This window comes from Cupressus sempervirens, chromosome 6 (genome assembly GCF_028749045.1).
Source record: "Cupressus sempervirens isolate cs-2001-9-10 chromosome 6, ASM2874904v1, whole genome shotgun sequence".
Lineage (NCBI taxonomy): Eukaryota > Viridiplantae > Streptophyta > Pinopsida > Cupressales > Cupressaceae > Cupressus > Cupressus sempervirens.
In genome coordinates this window covers 684500080-684519221 of record NC_143123.1, presented here as the reverse complement: position 1 = coordinate 684519221, position 19142 = coordinate 684500080, and positions in this window count along the sequence as shown.

The window sequence follows — 19142 nt, the reverse complement described above, 5'->3', positions numbered from 1 at the left end:
TTGCATCAGCTGTAGCTAACCATGGTCATCCTACAATGAAAAGTAATTGGATAAATTGACTTTGGGAGACATAATCATGAAATCTATAGGGTACTTTAGAGAGTCTAGGGTTACAACTATGTTTTCTATCATCCCATCAGGAGTGACAGTAGAACTATCTACAAGTTGTAGAATTAATGGAGTAGCCCTTAATCCTTCTATTTTCAACTTCTTCATAGTATCCTTGTTCATGATGTTTATAGAAGCACCAAGATCAATTAAAGCATTTTTAATAGATTGGCCATTTATAATCACATTCACAACTGGATTACCTGGATCATAATTTTTAGGAGTGATCAATTTTCCTAACATAATGTTAGCCAATTGTCCTACAACATGGATTGTAGTTGGGTCCTTTTTCTTCCTCCCAAGCTTCTTTAGGAAAGCTTCTCTAATGGCTTTTCCATAGATTGGAATATCTTTAATATCTTGGAATAGGGGTATTTGGACATGCATGTCTTTAATTGGTCAATAATATCAAAAGACTATTCCTCTATTTGGACAGGTTTACTTTGTATGAGCTTCTTTGGAAAAGGAGGTTCAACCGCTAGCTGGGTTTGAGCTAAAATAGTGACATTAGTTGGGTCAACCTCTTTAGAAATAAGGGGTTCTAATGCTATAGGAGTATCTTGTATTTTAGTTATAAGAGGTGGTTTAGGCACTGGTATGGTTGTATCGGATCTCAAATGTATATTTGCAACATTTAGAGCATAAGCAGGATAGTGCTGAGCATCATCAGAGTACATGGGTTATTGTGACTGCTAGTTATTCAAACTTGGTTGAGGTTGTGTAGGTAACTGGGTCTACTTTGAGGTCCGGGACTTGCAGGTGATGGCATTAGTGCAGGTTGTTGGACTGGGGGTGGTAATTGTGGAGTACTAGTATTTTGGTTAGGCCACTATTGAGGTCCTCTCCATTGATTTGTAGACTGCTAATACCTCTAGGGTGGTTGCCATTGGTTCTACTGGTTCTTCCATTGATTATTCTATTGGTTTGGCCAGTTAGGTTGGGAATTCTGAGGCCATTAGGGCTATTGTGGATTATTTTTCCAAGCATTATTCCAATTAGGTTGACTATATTGTGGAGGACCTTGGGTATTATAGTTTTGCCATTGATTACTATATATATTTGAATTTTACAAAGGGTCCTGAGGCATACCTTGCAATTGGACCCATGGCTGACATTGAGCAACAAAGAATACTTGCTCATCATCTCCATCTATTTTGATATAATTAGTTGGAAGATGCTAGTTTTCCACACTAGTGACCAGTTTGATTGGCAATCTTTCTTCTGCATCTGACAATGAGGGCAGTGCTCAACTAGTTGTACTTCAACTTTTGTGTGTTTCTTCTTTGTAGTTACTGTGTCAAGATGTGTAGTGACATCATTTATAATGTCTTGCTTGAAATCTAAGAGCATATTAGATATCTCGAGCTTTGAAATACCCTGATTGATTCCTTTAATAGCCGTAGTCTGGTGTCCTTTTCCTTTCTTCATGGTTGATATTGAGTAATTAAGAAAAAATTTCTTGAGGTCATCCCAAGAAGATTGATACACATCTCCTTCAACCATCAAGTCTAATGCTTCTAGACAACTATCATTCACACCTCTCAAAAAGACTAGCTTTTGTGAATCCTCAGACAACACATGTTGAGGGTTCTTCTACAGTGTATACAAGAAATGTGAAACATAGTCTTCCAATGTTTCTTTCTCCTTTTGTGATATTCTAAAAATATTATCTCCTCTTGAATCATTTTCTTTGCAATACTCCTTGTACTTGTCCAAAAATAGAGTTTGTATTTCATCCCAAGTACTCACTACATTGGCTCCTAAACCCATGAACCATCATAAAGTTGACTCTTTTAGTATTGCTAGAAATAATTTGAGCTTATGGGCATCAATGTTGTAGTCAAAGCTATGATAGGATATGTCAAAATCATACAAGAAAGTATCAGGATCTTTAGTTGCGAGGCCATAAAACTTTAGAAGAGCATTTGGAGTTATATTTTTGAGATTAGCATTGGTTACAAGGCTTGGGAGAGGAAATGGAAAAGTAGGTTGTGCCATTACTGGAAGTATTTGATTATGAGGTTGCTATTGAAAAGGGATATTGGGCACTAGATTGTTAACAACTGGTGGATTTGGAGTAGTACTATCAAGAAAACTGGCCAAAATTTCAGCAAAAGGTTGAAGGCCACTTGTATCCAAAGGTTCTGCCCTTGAGGATGATTTTGTAGGAAAGATAGGGCTTGCATCTGAAAAAGGTAACTCAACTTTTTCTTCAATTTCTTCATTCAAATTAACAGGCTCCTGTGGAAGAAATCTTCCATATTCATCTCTTGGTCTTCCTCTTTGATGCATGCAATTGAATTGGTGACTTGTGGATCAAGCACTAAATCTTATAGTTTCTAACTAACATGCTACTCTAGTAATAGAGGACTCATGAAAGTTCCTAGTTTAACACCATCCCTGACAATGACACCAAAAATGCAGGCTTCCATAATAGATCAAGATAATCACACTACTATTCCTTTAACAAGGATACTCTATCCATCTTGAGAACTATCTATTCCAATATGAAAATAGATTTGAATTGTCAACCTAGGGATGTAGGACTTGAAATGGGTCAGCACAGTATGTGCACCAAGTTCCTTTAAGAGTCTTAACACCTATGCTATAGGAAAGTAAAATGCATGAAAGGAATCTATACTATTGATATAGAGCAGTAAGCATACTTGGATTATCAATAGAGAACTATAGAAACTACATAAAAGGAAATTCTAAATTAGTTAACAGTTCAAATATCCACCATGACAGTTTTCTACAAGTGTTGGAGGAACTTTCACAGTAACTATGTTATAAGACTAATATAGTAAATCTATCTTAAACAAGAAATTACAAAAAACAAATCTATTCTACCTAAATCTATTCCACCTCCCAAGTGGCCCCCCTTGGTTGGCTTCAACTAACTAAGAACACAATAGGTAATCCAAAATCACTTTCTCATTAGAATTCTGCTTTTCTTACATGATTTAACAATTCATAAGGAACAGAGAAAACAACTTTCAAAATTCCTTCAAACTAACTCTAACTTCTTATATATAGAGGATTGGAACTTATTACAAAAACAAAACATAAAAACTCATGAGCAAACATCATCAGTACAAAAAGGGCGAGATGTCAACCATGATCTTTAGAACATTGATTGAGTAATAGAATAACGGTTCACAGATAATGTAACAAGTCAGCTTTCTAAAATAACTCCTTTCATAGATGCGACATATCCTCCAAAACTGATCCACACTTCTCATGCTATGATTGATCTTCATTACTCCTTTAATGCAGTGTTTGCCACTCTTGAAGCCACTTCCTCATTTCTTGCAAATTAGAAACATTTGAACATATACAACAACATTTCTACTCTCATCCAAATATTAAAACATAGCTTAAAATATTTCTATGAAATACTACACTTTATATATAATATTAAGCAAGTTAATTCATATCCACTATCCATAGGTTTAATAGGTTATGGCTACATTTAGCATAAGACATTTTAAACAAGTATTTTGGAAATGTTTTTCTCATGGCTCAAAAGGTAAGTTTAGACTATATAAAAACTATATCAAATTTGAGACATTAATTTGCCTCATCACTAATGAAATGCATGAGATGGGAAATTAGAAATGGAAATGGTCTAATTATAGCCTAAGTACCTTCCATGTATTTTTTGGAGTCTAAGGCATATTCCTACCAAGTCTAAGATGCAAAAATGTAAAAATTGTGAATTTTGCAAAAATTACACATTGACAATTGTTGTAAAAAGTGCAACTTTTCTTGTCAAAGTTGCAAAGTTGGTTAAAAACACTAGGAGGTTACCAATGAGTGAAAGTTGGTATAGTTAGCTATGGAATGGTTATATAAAGCCCTCCAAGTCACTTTTGTATGGTTCAGAATTTTGGCATTATACGAAATCATACAACAAAACAACAAACTCATGACAGTTGGAATGGAAATTTGAGTTTGGGATTGCCATGTGATTGAATCTATGTTTTTGTTTTGAAATCTAGTTTATGAATTTTTCTACTTGTGTTTTGTTTTAGTTTGAGGTTTTGAACAATCCATTGGTGTTCACAAAAAAATGTTATGCTAAACTGTCTTCTTGCTGGCTTATACTAGGAAGACTTCGCCAAATGGTGTCTACTAGAATTCCCCATGGTTGAAACCTCATGAAACCTTGAGGAATTCTAATAGACATCTTGGATATTACATGTTAGGAGGGATGGAGTTAGGAGTGCAGGGCCAAGCCAATTCCTTGGAAGCCCTAGGCAAGACAATGATGTACTCGGCTAGAAATTAAGCGAATGAAAGAAGTATTCTTAAAAGGGTGGAGATTTTTGGATTGAATGGGTGTTATGGCATGATAGATTATTGAATGGAGTCACTACACATGCAAGTAAAATTATCCAAGATCCCTACAAAAGGAGCAAGAGAGATTTTGTTGCTGACTAATCTAAAAGTCCATTAAACCCTAACAAACCCTTAAAGATAGGGATAGGGCATCCAATAGAAGTTGGGAACCTAAGATCCCAAGAATCTTGAAGACCTTGGAACAAGGTATTCCGATATGAATTTTTATTAGAGTCTCTTTGAGGAAAGTTTTTCACAAATCCCAAGAGGGCTTTTAGGCTTAATAGAGGATTTACATGAGTTTGAGGGGATCATATATAAACCAAATAAATAGATTGTGGGAAATGGTTGTGAAGTAGTCTAGTACACCCTAGAAAGAACCTCCAACCCTTTTAAGTTCAATTTAATCATTAGGGAGGCCTAGAATGAAGTTCAAAGTTAATGAGCTAGCCTCAATAGATAGGATAGCCAAAGGGAAAAGTTATTCTTAATTGATTAAGTGTAACTTGTGTAATAGGAGTTTTGATCTACTATCTACGTGACCCTAGACTAGTCCTATCAAATCGGTATCAGAGCCAAAATTTGATTTTGGAAAGTAGTAGTGCATACCTAACAGTGAAGGAGAGACCTCCATAGGATCCACCATGGTGAAAAATGTAGAGTTGGCTAAGAAGGTTCAAGAGAAGGATGATGAGGATATAGAGTTGAAGGCTAATATAATAGCCTTGGAGAAAACCCTTGGGAGATAAGCTCTCAATATTGAAGTAATAACTAATAAGGTCAATCAACAAGAGGAATGTAGCAAGAAAAAGCAACAGGTGTCTAATGAAGAGGAGGCACCCACACCTGATCTTGAAATAGCAGATGAATCTTTTCTTAGGGCCATAAAATCATTGAATCATAAAGCATTGGAAGGAGTACCCCTTTTTTGTGGCAAGTTGGATACAAACCATGTCTTGGAATTGTTGGAAGGCATGGAGAACTACTTTGAAAGTGAGAATGTGATAGAAGCTCAAAAGGTGAAAGTGGCAAAGGCAAGAATGAGAGGAGTAGCTCTTACATGGTGGAAGTTCATTCAAGATGAAAGAGTGAAAGAGGGGAAGAAATCTTATGAAAATTAGAAGAGTATGGTGAGTCAAATGTAGAAAACCTACATTCTAGGATATTTTAAGTGCAGATGCATACCAAAAGGTAGAATCTCAATCAAAGGGATAATGATGTGGCAATTTATACTAAAGAGTTCCAAAAACTATGCCTAAGATCCAAGGTGCAAGAAGCTAAAAGAACCAAGAAAAAAAGGTATGTTAATGTCTTAAGGTGGAATATTCAATAGGAGATTCAATTGTGGACTCCTAACATAGTATAAAAGTGCTATTAGTTAGCACTTAAGGTTGAGGAAAAGTTGAAGAAGAAGCAAGACTTCAACAATAGAAGTAGAGGTAAAGGCAAGGAGAAAAGTAGTCAAAGAGGGAACTTTGGTGGTGGAAGAGGCCAAGAAAATAGACCCCAAGGAGTTAGTAAACCAAATGAGGCAAGTGGTTCAAGCAGTCCAAGAGGAGGATTCAACCAAAGAGGCAGATGCAATAATAGTTTTAGGGGCATAAGTAATAGCAAGGAAGAGGACCTTCATACTTTACCACTATGAAATATTATAACTACAACCAACTTGGACACCCCTCTTATAGGTTTCCAGAGAAGGCTTCTTCATCAAGAGAAAAGAAGGTGGCTTATGCTCAAGAAGATGGTGGAAACAAGAAGGAAGCAGATCTCCCGCTTGATTTAGAAGAAGGAGAGAATCTGATGTTTAGGAGGACACTCATTAGGGAGCCCATGAAGGAGGATACAAGTCAAATGAGAGATCTATTTAGGGTCAAACTCAAGGTACAAAACAAGGTATGTAAGGTTATCATTAACTCTAGTTCTATTGATAACATAGTGTCACAAGAAGTAGTAGATAAATTGAAACTTAAAAAGCTTCCTAATAATAATCCTTATAGGGTCACATGGCTAAATAAGGGACAACATGTAAAGGTGAAAGAACAAGCATTGATAGACTTAAATATTAGAAGGTATAAGGAAAAAGTTCTTTGTGATATACTGCCCATGGATGCATGCCATCTCCTTTTAGGGAGGCCATGTAAATATGACAGAGAAGCACAATATGATGGCAGGAAGAATGTATACAAATTCAAGAAAGGTGAAGAGTCCTACACCATTAAATATTTTTTGGAAGGGGAGAGAAACACAATGATGGAACCTAATGGACTCATGGTAGGTGAGAAAGAGTTCCTCAACATCATGAAGGAAGGAGAAGGAATAGGGTATGTTGTTATTGTCAAGCCCCAAAATGCACAAAACACAATTAGATCACAATTGCCTAAAGAGGTACAAGATCTACTAAATCAATTTGATGACATTGTAAGTGATGAAAAGCACACCTTTTCACCTAAGAGAGCTATTAGACATTAGATATACTTCATCCCTAGAGTAACTTTTCCTAATAAGGCAACTTACAAAATGACACCTAGCCAACATGAAGAGATAGCCTAACAAGTGTAAGAGTTGTTAGACCATGGCTTAATAAGAAAAAGTGTAAGCCCATGTGTAGTGCCAATTTTTGTGGTGCCAAAGAAAGGAGGTACTTGGAGGATGTGTAGAGATTCAAGAGAAATCAACAAGATAACAATTAGGTACAGATTCCCAATCCCAAGGATTGAAGACTTACTTGATTGTTTGAGCAATGCAAAGTACTTCAACAAAATTAACTTGAAGAGTGGATATCAGAAAATAAGGATTAAGGAAGGAGATGAGTGGAAGAAAACTTTTAAAACTACTAAAGGGTTGTATGAGTGGCTAGTGATGCCCTTTGGTTTTTCAAATGCCCTCTCCACATTCATGAGGCTCAAGAATGAAGTTTTTGTTGATTACTTGGGTAAGTTTGTTGTAATTTACCTTGATGATATCTTGATTTTTTGTAGTACAAAGGAAGAAAATTTAAGGTATTTAAGTCTAGTTTTGAAAAGGTTATATGATGCTCAACTCACCATCAACTTGGAAAAGTGTTATTTTATGAAGGAGGAGTTGGTCTACTTGGGTTTTTTCATCTCACATGGACAACTCAAGATGGATGCCAAATAGGTGGAGGCTATACTGAATTGGCCAACACCCAAGTTTGTATCAAAGGTTAGGAGCTTCCATGGCTTAGCACAATTCTATAGTAATTTCATTAAGCATTTTAGCCATATTTGTACACCATTGTTAGAGACCATAAAGGGTGGGATTAGAGCCAAGTTAAGCCACTAGGAACTTTGAAGTGTTGAAATAGCATATTTCCACCTAACCTATTTTGGTCCTACCTAGGTTTGAGAAGCTATTCACTACTGAGTGTGATGCCATTAACCTTGCCATTGGAGTAGTACTTAGCCAAGAGGATAAACCAGTTACCTTTCATAGTGAAAAGATGAATGAATTCAAAGGGATTTATCTTCCCATGATCTTGAATTGTATGCCTTGGTCCAAGCCTTGAGTAAATGGAGGTATTATCTATTGCCTAAATAATTTGTGGTGTATTCTGATAATCAGGCCTTAAGCTTTCTTAATTCCCAAGACAAGTTGAGTTACAAGAACATCAAGTGGGTGGAGTATATTCAAGCATATACCTTCACCATAAAACATAAAAAGACATTTCAAATAAGGTTGAAGATGCACTTAGCCATATGTTGCCGATTGTACAAGAAGTGCAGATTAAGTGTGGGGATTGAGAACTTTAAGGAGATGTATCCTAATGATCCATACTTTTCCAAACCTTATAAGGTGTGTACTAATTATACTAACCATTTTCATCATGAATACTCTAATTTTACCTTGCAGGAAGGCCTCTTGTTCAAAGAAAAACATCTATGTGTTCCAAAGGGATCTATCAAAGAAAACCTCATACAAGAGAAGCATAATTGTTCTTTGAGTGGCCATTTTAGAGTTCATAAAATAGTAAATTTGGTCCAAAGGTTCTATTACTGGCCTACATTGAGCAAGGATGTGAAGAAATATGTGGAGTATTGCTTTGTTTGTTAGAAAGCTAAGGGAGTTGCCACCAACGTAGGGTTATACCAACCATTGCCCATTCCCCAAAGGCCTTGGGAATGTTTGAGCATGGAATTTGTGGTAGGGCTACCTAAAAAAAAAGAAAGGATATGACAGTGTCTATGTCATTATGGAAAAATTCAACAAAATGACTCATTTTGTGCCATGTAAGATCACACATGATGCATGTGCTATTGCTAATTGTTTTTTTTTAGGGAAGTGGTAAGGATACATGGACTGCCTCTTAGCATTGCGTTTTTTAGGGACACTAAGTTTATGAGTCATTTTTGGAAGACTCTATGGCATAAATTGGGCACTAACCTTTCATTTGGATATACCTACCATCCTCAAATGGATGGGCAAACAGAACTGGTCAACAAGAGCTTGGGGAAGCTATTAAGATGTTTGACCAAAAAGTATGGTCAAAGTTGGGACCACATTATTGCACAAGAAAAGTATGCTTACAGTGATACTATCAATAGATCTATAGGGAAGAGTCCTTTTGAAGTGGTGTATGGAGTGCATCCTAGAGGTTTTATTGAGCTAAGGGACATTAAGGTAGTTGCAAAGGTTAGTGGAGTGGCTAAATATTTTTCTATCTCCATGAAAGAGGTTCATGAGATGGTCAAACAAAGCTTGGAGCATAATACAAAAAACATGAAGTAAAGGGTAGATGCCAAGAAGAGAGATGTGAAATTTGTAGTTGGAGACTATGTCATGGTCAATCTTAATAAGAATAGACTGTCCAAATGATAATTAAACAAACTATAGATGAGAAAGGTAGGGCCTTGCAAAATTCTAGCCAATTATGGGGCCAACGCCTACCAAGTTGATCTACTGACAGATATGGGCATCTCTACTACTTTTAATGTTGTAGATCTAGTAGTATACAAGGGTCCCACTCCATCTTCCACTCCAATAGAGGATGTAGACTTGCAAGACATTGTAGCAACCCTACCCAAGCCATCTACAAGCAAGTTCAAGCAAGTTCAAGCAAGTTGAAAAAGTATTGAGTTCTAAAATGCACAAGGTGACAAGGAATAAGACCTACATGAAGCATCTTGTAAAGTGGAAAGAAAGACCATATACTAAAGACACTTGGGTTTTAGAAGGAGATTTCAAGAAGAAGGGAATTGACCTTTTTTCATTCCCTTTTAAAGTCCTGGAAGGACTTTTTAGCTCATTAGGGGAGTATGGTGCAGGAGCACCTAGGATAGGTCACTAAGAAGAAAATAAGGGTCTAGGATTCTGGATAAGACATAAGACCTAGAAGATATCAATAAAGATTCATGAGTCATGCATGTGAAACACCAAACATTAATGTAGTGCGTGAGATGGGCAATTAGATGTAATGATGCATTTATTGTCAATTAGGAGCAAAAAATGCAAAAAAGTTTATTTAGAGGGATAAGTAAGAATAGAAGAGTAGGTAGACATTGAAATGGTCTAATTATAGCCTAAGTACCATCCATTTATGTTTTGGAGTTATAAGGTATAGTCCTACCAAGTCTAAGATGCAAAAATGTAAAAATTGTCAATTTTGCAAAAAATGCACATTGACAATTTTTGCAAAAAGTGTAACTTTTCTTGTTAAAGTTGGTTAAAATACACCAGGAGGTTACCAATGAGAAAAATTTGGTTTAATTATTCATGGAATGGTTATGTAAATCCTTCCAAGTCACTTTTGTATGGTTCATAATTTTGGCATTGTACAAAATTATACAATAGAACAACAAATTCATGACAGTTGGAATGGAAATTTGAGTTTTGGATTGCCATGTGATTGAATCTGTGTTTTAGTTTTGAAATCTAGTTTTTTAATTTTTCCTACTTTTATTTTTTTGGATTTGAGGTATCGAACAATTCATTGGTGTTCACAAAAAAATTTGTTTTGCTAAATTGTCTACTTGTTGGCTTATACTAGGAAAACTTGGCAAAATGGTGTCTACCAACATTCCCCATGGTTGAGACCTCATGAAACCTTGAGGAATTCTAGTATAAATCTTGTATATTATATGTTAGGAAGGATGGAGTTAGGATTTTAGGGCCAAGCCAATTCCTTGGAAGCCCTAGTCAAGAAAATGATGTACTTGACTATAAATTGAGCCAAGGAAAGAAGTATTCTTGCAAGGGTAGAGCTTTTTGGATTGAATGGGTGTTATGGCATGGTAGAGTATTGAATGGATCCAACACATGTGCAATTAAAACTATCCAAGATCCCTAGGGAAGGAGCAAGAGCTATTTTGTTGCTGGCTGATCTAAAAAGCCATTAAACCCTAGCAAACCCTTAAAAATAGGGATAGGGCATCCAATAGAAGTTGGGAACATGAGACCCCAAGAATCTTGAAGAATTTGGAACATGTAATTCCAATTTGGAGTCTCCTTGAGGAAATTTTTGCACAAATCCCTATTTAGTCCATCAGGAGGGCTAACACAGGGCTTTTAGGCCTAATATAGGATTTACATGAGTTTGAGGGGATTGTATAGAAACCAAATGAATAGATTGTGGGAAATGGTTGTAAAGAAGTCTAGTACACCTTAGAAATATCCTCCAACCCTTTCAACTTCAAACAAATCATTGGGGAATTCTAGAATAAATTTCAAATTTAATAAGCAAGCCTGAATAGATAGGATAGCCAAAAGGAAAAGTTGTTCTTAATTGATTAATGGTAACTTGTGTAATAGGAGTGTTGATCTACTATCTACATGACCCTAGAATAGTCCTATCATTATATTGGTGGACTATATATATTCTAACAATTGGTATCAGAGCTTTATGTCCTTGAAGAGAAAGTTTAACAACTTTGGGAGATCAATGGTGAGTCACTTCATAAAATATAGTCTTAAGTTTGATGGGGTTAACTATGACAGCTGGAAAGAAAAGATTAAGACTCATCTACTATGTATGGGTCCAAGTTATAGGCTTTTGAAAAAGAGTGACAAGGAAATTGTGAAAGAAGAGAAGCTTGAGGAATGTAGTGAAGTAAAAAGAGATTTGTTCATGTGCAATATGCAAGCTGGAGAAGCCTTACTGTCATCTCTTCCTAAAAATGAATAAGTCAAGTAAAATTAGTAGTAACATCTCATAAGATTTGGAAAGCTTTAGAATCTAATTTTGAAGGAAATAATCATACAAAAGAGTAAGATTATAGAATTGGATATGCTTGTTTTAAGATGCTAAGATGTTGGAAGATGAATATGTGAAAAGCTATGTTGATAGACTATTTGAGATTATTCTAGGAATCAAATCACGTGGTGGATCCAAGGAAGAAGATGAGATTGTATGGAAGATTGTAAAAATTTTGACACCACCATTCAAGAAAATAGCATAGATGATTGAGCTTTTGATACCCTGTAATGAGAAGCTCACTAGGGAAAATTTTCTTGGAAGATTGGAAGTAGTAGAAGTTAGTTTGAGATAGTTTGTAGAATTGACAGGAGTGGAGACATATTTTAGTGCCTTAAGTGTTTGTCCATGCTTATCCAGAAGTGCAAGCACCCATGGAGATTTTGCTAGCAGTAGTAGAACTAGATCTAAAGAAAGTATAGCCCTGCTTGTAAAAAGATAACCAAATAGTAAGAGAATCTTTAAATGTTGGACTTGTAATGAATTTGGTCATTGCACATCTAAGTGTCCTAAAAGAGAGAAAAAGTATAAAGGAAATTTTAAGCCTAGAATACCGAGAAATTGTCTATATGCAAATGAAGATGAGGAATCTAAGGAAAGAGTTCAGAGTGAAAGTGATGATGAGTTAGGATTTGTAGTCATAATAGAAGATAATCTTGATAAAGAAATTAGAGAAGAAAAGGCTCTAGTTTCCCAACTTGAAAAGAAATCTGATTGGATAATAAACAAAGGATGTTCACATCATATGACTAGTGATATGAATAAGTTTGTTAAATTCCTAAATCATAATGGAGGTATTGTTAGAGTTGGTAACAATGCAGCTTGTCATATCACATGGATATGATATATTACTCTTGATGGAAAACTAACATTGATGATGTTTATTTTGTTGATGGTTTAAAGCCTAACTTGTTGAGTGTTGGATAGTTGGTGGATAAAGGTTATCAACTATAGTTTATAGAGAAGACTTGCACTATCAAAGATAAAGATGGCAAGATGATAGATACAGGTACAAGATCCATAGATAATGTATTTCAGTTGAATCCTACTGAGATGACATGTTTGGTTGTGAAGGTGGATAAAAGTTGGTTATGACATAGAATGTTTTGTCATATAAATTTTGATAATATTGTGAAGGCTAGTACCACATTTATTATTAGAGATTTTCCTAAGATCACAAAGCCTACTAATTTTGTTTGCAAGGAGTGTATCATGGTTAAGCAGAAAAAGGTTATCATTTCCTAACAAGAAGTTCACTACTACAGAGAAGCTGGAAATTGTTCATACTTATTTGAGTGACCCTACCAGAACAAGAGGATTCTATGGAGAAAGGTATTTTATGATTTTTGTTGATAATTTTACTAGAATGATGTGGGTATCATTTCTTAAAGAAAAATCTAAAGCATTTGAGAAGTTCCAAATATTTAAGAATAGAGTTGAGAACAAATCTGATGTAAAGATTAAATGTTTGAGATCAAATAGATGTGCATAATTTACTTCTATAGAATTCAACATATTTTGTAAAGAAAATGTAATTAAGGGACTTTATCATGACCCAAGACCCCTGAGCATAATGGGATAGTAGAAAGGACAAACATATTAGTATCAGAGGCAACAAGACCAATAATGTTTGAGAATGATGTATCCAAGACATTTTGGAGAGAAGCAGTCAGTACGACAGTATACACCATGAATAGAGTACAGATCAAATAAGGTACAAATAAGACTCCTTATTATTTATGGTTTGGTCACACACCTTCAATAAAGTATTTTAAACTTTTTGGAAGCAAGTGTTACATTAAGAGAGATAATGATGTTGGTAGGTTTGATCCAAGAAGTGATGAAGATATGTTTCTTGGTTATTCATTGAAAAGAAAAGCTTACAAATGTTTTAACCATATAACTAAGATAAATTTTGAGTGTGCAAATGTGAAAGTTGATGAAAAGTTTGGAATTAAGGAGAAAATGATGGATTGCAATTCTAATGAGGAAGAAGAAAATTCTTGAATTGTTAGAGAAATTATGGAAGTTTTCTTTGAGACTAATAATGATTTGTAGAATGATATGCAAATTTTTGAGCAAAGAGGAGAACAAAGATCTAAACCAAGAGATGAGATAAGAGTTGAGTTAGAAACTCCTACTTCTAACAAGAACCTGACAAAGAATCACTCTCTAGGCTAGATAACTGAAAGTAATGAAAAAGGAGTAATGAAAAGAAATAGAGTGAATGAGGATTTATGTCTGATTTCTTAAGTTGAACCTAAGAGTGTAGATGAGGCATGCAAAGATGGTCATTGGATTCAAGCAATGAAGGAAGAACTAGAGTAGATCGCAAATAATGAGACATGGGAATTGGTTCCTAGACCTAAAGACAAGAATGTTATAGGAACTAAATGGGTATTCAGAAACAAGATGAATAATCAAGGTGAAGTTGTGAGAAACAAAGCTAGACTAGTATGCAAAGGTTATTCATAGCAAGAAGGAATAGCTTATGAGGAAACATATGCCCTTGTAGCTAGAATGGAAGTAGTGAGAATGTTTTTGGCTTATGCAACAAATAAGAAATTCAAAGTGTATCAAATGGATGTCAAATCAACCTTTTTGAATAGAGAACTTGAAGAAGTGATTTATATTGAGCAGCCTAAAGGTTTCCCTTTGACAGAAGACAAGGATATAGTATGCAGATTGAAGAAATATTTATATGGTTTAAAACAAGCACCTAGAACTTGGTATGCAAGGTTGGACAAATATTTGGCAAAGCTTGGATTTGCCAAAGGTACAACAAATAATAACTTGTATTTGAAAGAAATTGAGAATGGTTTGATGATATAGTAATATTTGTTGATGGCATAATATTTGGAGGCAAAGATGAAGCAAGTGATAAGTTTTATGAAGAAATGAAGAATGAATTTGAGATGAGCATGATTGGAGAAATTGAGTTTTTCCTAAGTTTGCAGATTGTGCAAAACAATGATGGTATTTTCATTTCACAAGCTAAGTACTTGAAAGACTTGTTGAAAATATTTGGCTTGGAAAGTTGTAAGCCTACTTGCACATAAATGATAATTGGACACAAGTTATCTAGCAAGGATGAGACACCTATGGTTGAGCAAAAGATGTATAGATCCATGTTTGGACATTTGCAATATCTAACTCATACCATACTAGATATATCAAATGTAGTTGGGATTGTAGCTAGATTTCAAGTTGATCCTAAGGAATGCCATTATGTAGCGCTAAAGAAGATATCTAGATATTTGAAGAAAACATCTGATTATGGGATATGGTATGATAGATCAAGTGATTTCACTTTATGTACCTATATTGATGCAGATTGGGCATGCAATATGGATGACAAAAAGAGCACCAATGGTGGAGCATTTTTTATTGGAGGAAGATTGGTTTCTTGGTTGAGCAAGAAACAAGATTGTATTTCATAGAGCACAACTGAAGCAGAGTATGTAGCAACAACAAATAATTGTAATCAAGTCATTTGGATGAAGCAGATGCTAAAAGATATTGGGATAGAATTATCAAAATCGATTATCATGTATTGTGATAACACAAGTACAATAAGTATGTCTAAGAATCTAGCATTGCATTCTAAGACTACGCATTTATCTATTAAGTATCATGTTTTCAAAGAGAAGGTTGTAGAGAAAGAGATCAGATTGGAGTATGTTAGTATTAAAGATCAGATTGTGGATATCTTTACAAAGCCCTTGCCTAGAGATACATTTGAGTACTTAAGAGGCATGCTTGGGGTTATGCCCTTGCCTACTTTAGAGCAGATGTGCAAAGATTGCATCAATCTGATGGTACAGGGCTCTATTATTTGACTGGACTGAATGTTGATGCTTCCTGTATGGGGGAGTATCTGTGATGAGAAGAGTCGCTAAGGACTCTTGGTAATTGGTCTTAAATAGTGGCTTTGTACACTCGAGCTAGTTGAAGACTTAGAGCATATGATGGATATAATGAAGACTTTTTCATTGATGTCAATGGGGGATAGAAGTATGCATGAAAAACATCTCCTAAATATGGGGGAGAGAAGTGTGACATCTCCTAAATATGGGGAGAAGTTCATATGAGAAACATCCTCTAGTTAAATGGGGGATAGATAGTTGAATGGGAAGAGATGAGCACATTTTAACTAGGGAGATTTAGAAAGATTCAAGTAAATAAGAAGAAGGGACATCCCTATGAGGGAGATACACAACATGAAGAATTAATGCCAAAAAGGGAAGATAAGTATTGTTGATATCAATAGGGAGTAACATTGTATGGGGGAGAAGCTGAGAGTTTTTTAGTGTGTGAACAACTAATGCCAATCCTAAGAGTTGCAAAATAGATGTAACGCCCCACCAGGGTACCCAAAAATAAATTAACCTAAAGATTCACTAAGTTTTTCAAACATTTTTTTAGAAAAGATAATAAACAACAAGATAATGGAAGCAATAACTCACATACATACAACCATCATAAATAGATTACATCTCCTAAGGGTCTGATGATGTTGAATCACATTTAAGTTTAATTAATAATAAATCTAATACATAAAAAATCCACATCCAAGAATAATCATAAGTACAAATCCATTTTAATAATATACAATTATAAGATGCCATTTGGCATAATCATAATTCATAATCATCCACTGTACAAGTCACAGGGTATGAAAAGCTCAAAGAATATGCATTATCAATAAAGACATCATCTCATAAGATCTTTGGCAATCAAGTCCATTTTAACAAGGTATAACCATCCAATATAAATACAAGATCAGAAAGAAAGGTACAACTACACAGGTACATCCAACAACAACATCCAATGTTCAAATCTCAATGATATAAGAAAAATGCACTACCACTTGACCTCATGGAACCTAAATGGCCCACTCCCATTGTGCTAACGAGATGAACTCAAGTACCATATAGATATCAAACCACAAGTCAAAACCAACATCTAGGTCAAGGAAACACTTGAAAGCAAGCTATCTCAAAGGGTACCAAGATACAAGTATCATCTAATCTCGGAGGCAACAAAGACACAAAGGAAATCTACTATACAAGTGGGAAAGTTTCATCACATAAGCCAACTCTAAGGTTACCCTAGCAACCTCTCTGGACTTTGGCCCCCTAATGTCTCTAAGTGACACTGGTATCCTTTCGTATAAATAGAGCTTACAAATGAATCAAGGTCTTAACCAAGCATCCTCTCTACTCCCATCCTAGCCTTTACTAGCACTCGAGGCATGGGCGAGGGAAAATAATGACTCTTATTAATTCATTTTACTCTCATTTAATGAAATATTATCACTTATTAAAACAACTTACAATGGGTTACCTAGACATCCACTTTCCAACATACACATAGATTACCTACCTTAGGCTCATAAAGTTCAAATCATAGAATCACAGTTTTTACCTCAATCCTTTACAAGCAACTAGAAAGCACATATAGATAAAACTTAGTATTCACCTTAGTCCTTTACAAGCAACTGGAAAACACCTAAAAACCAATCTCAATATCACCTTAGTCCTATACAAGCAACTAAAAAACACCAAAGGATAAAACACAATAATCACCTCAATTCTATATAAGCAACTTGAAAACATCCAAAGATAGTTGATCGACTCAAAGGTTACACCAGGAAAATTCATAACATTCACCTCAGTTCTATCCAAGCAATTGGAAAGCATTAGCAAACAAAAGATCAAACTCATCATAGAAGACATGTGACTACATCACAATGGGCGGGTAGAAAATATCATAAACATAATATCATCAAAGAACATAACTCCCAAGTCTCTAGTAAACATCCTGATTGGTCAAAGTACTAAGTCAACCCAAACCCAACATCAATAAACCACACATCACATAAAGTACATGGGAAATTAATTTTCATAATTCATTAGGTTTTGAAAACACAAAAGTTCAATTTTCACTTATAGGTTTCCAAGTTTTCATTTTTCATTTTCAAGACACAAGATTCGATATACAAGTAGGGTTTCAATTTCTATCTTTTCAAAGTATGACAATTACTAAGATTTTTGAATAATAAAATTTTCCTAGTAATAAAAATTATCCCATTTAAATCGAATCATATCACCAAATCTGAGCTTGTTAAAACCCATCAATTTTCCCAAATTGAATTACGATTATCAATCTACTTCATTAAAATATATTATTAATAAAGTAATTGATAAAAATATTCAATTAAAAATAATATTAAAACATTCATACAATTATTTATTATCATCAAAATCTAATAATAATCATTAATTATTAATTCAAATATTCATTATCTTATTAATAAAATAATATCTTATTAATAATAAATATTTAAAACTACATAATATAGTAATTATATATTAAAATAATAATAATAATATCATTTATTATTTAAATTAAATAAACTAAATTATTAAATTTTAATTTAATAATAATAATAAAATAATATTAAACTAAGCATGTTTAAGGGCCCACCGGCTTGTACTTATGGCTTGCTGCTACGACAACAACATGCTATCGTGTGGCCTGCATATGTAGCCATAGGGTGGGTGGGGGATTGGGGTAGTGGCTATGTAGCCATGAGAATCATTTTGCTTACAATGCTTTTCACAAATTTAAAAAAAAATTCTAAGTGTTTTCCTTTCGTAACATTGACATTTTTCATGGCCCAATAATTGCTACTGGGGATTGGTGGCCCCGCCCACCTTCAAACTATATATATGTATGTATGTATATACACACACACACACACACACACACACACACACACACACATATACATACATACATACATACATACATACATACATACATACATACATACATACATACATACATATATATATATATATATATATATATATATATATATATATATATATATATATATATATATATATATATATATATATATATATATATATATACACATATATATATATATAATCTTACATACACACACACACACACACACACACACATATGTATATGTATGTATACATAGATATATACAATACATACACACACACACACACACACATATGGTTTTGTTTTATAAACAAAACAAAATCAATGCTCCCATTTAAATGAAACTTCTCAATCAATTTTATTTTTTTGTTAATTTATATTTTTATAACTATTATAGTAATTAAAAGTTATCATGGTAATATATATATATATATGATAATTTTCCAATCCACATCTGATAGAACAAATACGAATAATCAATCGAATCCATATATAACATTCTTGATTCCTTTATTGTTCAAACCCTACCTGAATTTAAAAATGAATCTCTAAACTTAAAAAAAGAGGGTTTCAAAATCATCAATTTGTTTATAGAGTTTTTCAAATGAAGAATAATCAAATTCTCAAACAAGATTTTCATATTTAAAATCACAGACAGTTCAATAATTGAAATCAATATTCTCAAACAAGCGTTTCAACCCAAATAAATTCTAAAACAGATCTG